Genomic DNA, 5,000 nt, shown 5'->3' with positions numbered 1-5,000 from the left:
TGATTCCGGTTCTGCTTCGCTGGTTCCGTTTCTCTCTCTCTCTTTCTCTTCTCTTCTCTTCTCTCTGTCTTTCTCTCTTCTCTTCTCTTTTCTTCTCTTCTCTCTGTCTTTTTCTCTTCTCTTCTCTTCTCTCTGTCTTTCTTTCTCTGTCTGTCTCTCTCTGTCTTTCTCTGTCTCTCTCTCTCTCTCTCTCTCTCTCTCTCTCTCTCTCTCTCTCTCTCTCTCTCTCTCTCTCTCTCTCTCTCTCTCTCTCTCTCTCTCTCTCTCTCTCTCTCCTCTCTCATCCTCTCTCTCTCTCTCTCTCATCCTCTCTCTCTCTCTCTCTCTCTCTCTCTCTCTCTCTCTCTCTCTCTCTCTCTCTCTCTCTCTCTCTCTCTCTCTCTCTCTCTCTCTCTCTCTCTCTCTCTCTCTCTCTCTCTCTCTCTCTCTCTCTCTCTCTCTCTGTCTCTCTCTCTTTCTCTCTCTCTAAATCCCAGTAATGTTAAGAATCCGAAAGTTCATTTGCCCGTGCGTCACATAGCTCTCCGTCCCATCATCGCTGTTTTCATACTTAATTCCACAAACATGTCTGAACATTCCACAAACCTGTGAGGGTTTTCTCGAAGACATACTAGACCAATCCCTTTAATAGGTTTCTTGAACCGTTCAGGGAAGCGGATCCAACTCGAGGGTTTTTTTGTCCTTGTTTTCTGTATCCATGTACAACACTGAAGACACCTGCCCGGCATTCGGCAGCTGTTTGAGCGTGTCCCGACGAAGAAGAAGAAAAAAGAAGATTGTGTAGATTGTTCAAATAAATGTTTTTTTGTTTGTCTGTTTTTTTCATTCATTTTTTTCTTTTTTTCTCTCTTTTTTTTTGTGTGTGTGTGAAAATAAATGTGTATTTTTTCATTGTTTGTGTGTGTGTGTGTGTGTTTGTACTTTTATTTCATATCCTTCAGAATGTGTATCTTGAGATAAAATTAATTCTGTCTAGATGAAATTGGCATTTGTAGTAGAACAAATATGGGTGAAAGCGAACTGTTTCTCAATGTTCAATGAATGTTTCGAAGTTGCATCTTTATAAAAGTTTCATATTTTTTTTCATTGTTAAATGATTCATTAAAAACGATTAATTCTCATTAACCTTTTTTCATTTGTAACAAAATTTTTAAATAATGTTTTTCCCCATGGCTATTCCAATAGAAGTTTGAAATAACGGGTTTCTTCAAAATTCCTATAGAACAGAACAGGATTGCTTTGGTTGCTGTTAGCTTCTTAGCAAGGTCAATGTGCTTTAGATACCATTCTGCCCGAATTTCCCTTCTATTCTCACCCCGTGATGAATATTTCAAGTTAATTGTCTGAGGTCATGGAATGAAAATTAAACTGGGGCGACTAATTATGGGGTCTTGACTTCTCTCCTCTTCTCTCTTTCCCCTCCCCCCCTCCTCCCTCTTCTCTTTTCCCCCCTCTCTCTCTCTCTCTCCCTTTTTTCCTCTTCTCTCTCCTATCTCTCCTCTCCCCCTTTTTGCTCTTCTCTCTCCTCTCTCCTCCACTCTCCTCTTCTCCCCCTTCTCTCTCCTTCCCCTTTCTCCTCTCCTCTCCCTCCTTTCTCCTCTCTCCTCTCTCCTCTCCCCTCCCCCCTTCCTCTCTCTCTTCCCCTCTCTTTCTCACCCCTCTCCTCTCTTTCTCTCTCTCTCTCTCCCCTCCCCTCCCCCTCCTCTCTCTTCTCCTCTCTCTCCTCTCTCTACTCCTCTCTCTCCTCTCTCCTCTCTCTCTCTCTCTCTCTCTCTCTTTTTCTCTCCCCTCTCTCCTCCCTCTCCCCCCCTCTCTCTCTCTCTCTCTTCTCTGTCTCTCTCTTTCTCACTCTCTCCCCTTTCTTTTTCTCTCTCTCCTCTTCTTCTTTTCACTCTCCCTCTTCCTCTCTCTCTCCTTCTCCCTCTCTACCCCCTTTTTTCCCTCCTTCTCTCCCTCTTTTTCTCTCTCTTCTCTCTCTCTCATTCTCTCTCTCTCTTCTCTCTCTCCCTTCCTCTCTCTCCTTTCCCCTCTCTCCTTTCCCCTCTCCCTCTCTCCCTCCTCTCTCCCCTTCTCTCTCTCTCCCTCCCCTTTCACTCTTTCTCCTAAATCCCAGAATTTTTAAAGAATTAAATTTTTTATCCCTCAGCGAACTTTAAAATTCATTTTCTTCTATCTCACAAGGGCTATGATTCAAAGTTGTTAATTAGGCCTCAGATTTTAACACATCTAAAATCTGTTGAGAAATCCCCTTAGACTTCTTACATTTTCTCAACTAAATACAAAAAGTACAGTAATGAAAAAAGGGGATTCAGGTTTTTATCATTTTTTTTTCCCTTTGGTTCCAACAGTAATTTTCTGTGAAATTTACTCTTGTTACGTGAATCATTTTTTGTTTTTGTTGCCACTCAGTAATAAAAGCGATAGAAAAGGGGAATATTGATAAGTTTTTTTGATTTTTTATTTTGACTATTTTTAAGATTCTTTTTTTCACTAACTTTTCACAGGATATGAAATTTGACCACGTGCTTTTAATGAGTATTACATCAAAATAAATATACAAAAAATACACAATTTCTGCCTGAATTGTTACTTGTTCCTCAATTTTAAAAAAGATAAGGAGTTTTTAATTTTTGGGATTTGTTTCATATCACTACTTAGAAAAGATGTGCCTTTATTCTATCTGTTTCTGGCATTACTGCCTTAAATCAAACCCTTTGTCTTCCCAAAAAATAAACAAATTAACCGCAAACTGTTCATACACACACATACACCCCACATCATTCCCACAAACCACAGACTTTTACAATAACTAAAAAACTTTATGAGATTAGTCTGGCGGGCCTGACTGACAAATGCAGAGATGAACTTTTCCATTGCATCAAAAGTCGAGATTAAGATATGCAATGTCAGGGATACCGCATTTTTTTTTTCTTTCTATTCTTATCTGTTCTGCCTCAGTAACTGATAAGGTGGTCACGCGATGATATTGTGAGGATAACTTGTAAGTAAAACATATCAATGCACATTTCTTCCTCATTTTACTTATTTTACTTATTCGCTTATTTGAGATCCGTCCTTCGGTTCAGTTGCTCAGGTAAATGTACACGTCAACAAGACTCCAGAACTTTCATAGAATATGTGATACACATGTATGCAAACATGATGCTACACTAATGCTTATCTTCCCTGGGTCACAATGACTTCGGAATCATGCACCCAGACTCACTCACGAGAGCTTGACAACTTTGAGATAAGTGTGCAGCGGCCTCGAGTCATGGTGATAAGGGAGCTTGTGTGCTACCTTTTCACCATAGTTTTAAGATCATTTGGCATCCGAGATGGAGCTGGCTATAAAGGCTTGTGCCTCAGAGACGAAAGCTCAGTTGCAGGGTGGTAGTGATAGTGTTGCTGAACTCTTCAAGTCGTTCCAGGCAGCCATGGCATCATTCAAGGAAGTACGGAAGGAGAGTTACCTTCTCCGATATTGTTTTTTTTTCTCTCTTTTTTTTTTTTGTGTGTGAAAATAAATGTGTATTTTTTCATTGTTTGTGTGTGTGTGTGTGTGTTTGTACTTTTATTTCATATCCTTCAGAATGTGTATCTTGAGATAAAATTAATTCTGTCTAGATGAAATTGGCATTTGTAGTAGAACAAATATGGGTGAAAGCGAACTGTTTCTCAATGTTGCAATGAATGTTTCGAAGTTGCATCTTTATAAAAGTTTCATATATTTTTCATTGTTCAATGATTCATTATAAGAACGATTAATTCTCATTCATACCTTTTTTCATTTGTAACAAAATATTTAAATAATAGTTGTGTTCCCATGGCATATTCTCAATAGAATGATTGAAATAACAGGATTCTTCATAATTCCTATAGAACAGAACAGGATTGCTTGTAGGTTGCTGTTAGCTTTCTTATTGCAAGGTGCAATGTGCTTTAGATACCATTCTGTCCCGAATTTCCCTTCTATTCTCTATCCCGTGATGTAATATATTCAAGTTAATTGTCTGAGGTCATGGAATGAAAATTAAGCTGGGGCTGACTATATATATGGGGTACTTGACTTCTCTCTCTCTTACTCTCTTTCTCCCCTCTCTCTCCCTCTATCTCTCTCTCTCTCTCTCTCTCTCTCTCTCTCTCTCTCTCTCTCTCTCTCTCTCTCTCTCTCTTTCTGTCTCTATCTCTCTCTCTCTCTCTCTCGCACTCTCTCTCTGTCTCTCTCTCTCTCTCTCTCTCTCTCTCTCTCTCTCTCTCTCTCTCTCTCTCTCTCTCTCTCTCTCTCTCTCTCTCTCTCTCTTTCTCTCTCTCTGTCTCTGTCTCTCTCTTTCTCACTCTCTCTCGCTCTCATTTTCTCTCTCTCTCTCTCTCTCTCTCTCTCTCTCTCTCTCTCTCTCTCTCTCTCTCTCTCTCTCTCTCACTCACTCTTTCTCTCTCTCTCTCTCCTATCTCTCTTTCTCTGTCTTACTCTCTTCTCTCTCTCTCACTCACTCACTCACTCTTTCTCTCTCTCTTCTCTCTCTCTCTCTCATTCTCTCTCTCTCTCTCTCCCTCTATCTCTCTCTCTCACTCTCTCTCTCTCTCCTCTCCCCTCCCTCTCTCCCGTCTTCTCGCTATCTCTTCTCCTCTCTCTCTCTCTCTTTCTCTCTCTCTTTCTCTCTCTCTCTCTCTCTCTCTCACTCTCTCTCTCTCATTCTCTCTCTCTCTCTCTCTCTCTCTCTCTCTCTCTCTCTCTCTCTCTCTCTCTCTCTCTCTCTCTCTCTCTCTCTCTCTCTCTCTCTCTCTCTCTCTCTCTCTCTCTCTCTCACTCACTCTTTCTCTCTAAATCCCAGTAATGTTTAAGAATTTGAATTTTTATCCCTCAGCGAACTTTATTAATTCATTTTCTTCTATCTCACAATGGCTATGATTCAAAGTTTGTTAATTAGGCCTTCAGATTTTAACACATCTGAATCTGATTGAGTAATCCCCTTAGACTTCTGTACATTTTCTCAACT

The sequence above is a fragment of the Penaeus japonicus genome, unplaced genomic scaffold, assembly GCF_977035675.1.
Source record: "Penaeus japonicus unplaced genomic scaffold, GWHDUDI00000001_assembly GWHDUDI00000001, whole genome shotgun sequence".
Classification (NCBI taxonomy): Eukaryota; Metazoa; Arthropoda; class Malacostraca; order Decapoda; family Penaeidae; genus Penaeus; species Penaeus japonicus.
The sequence above is the reverse complement of the archived record's forward strand: the minus strand, read 5'-3'. Positions refer to the sequence as shown.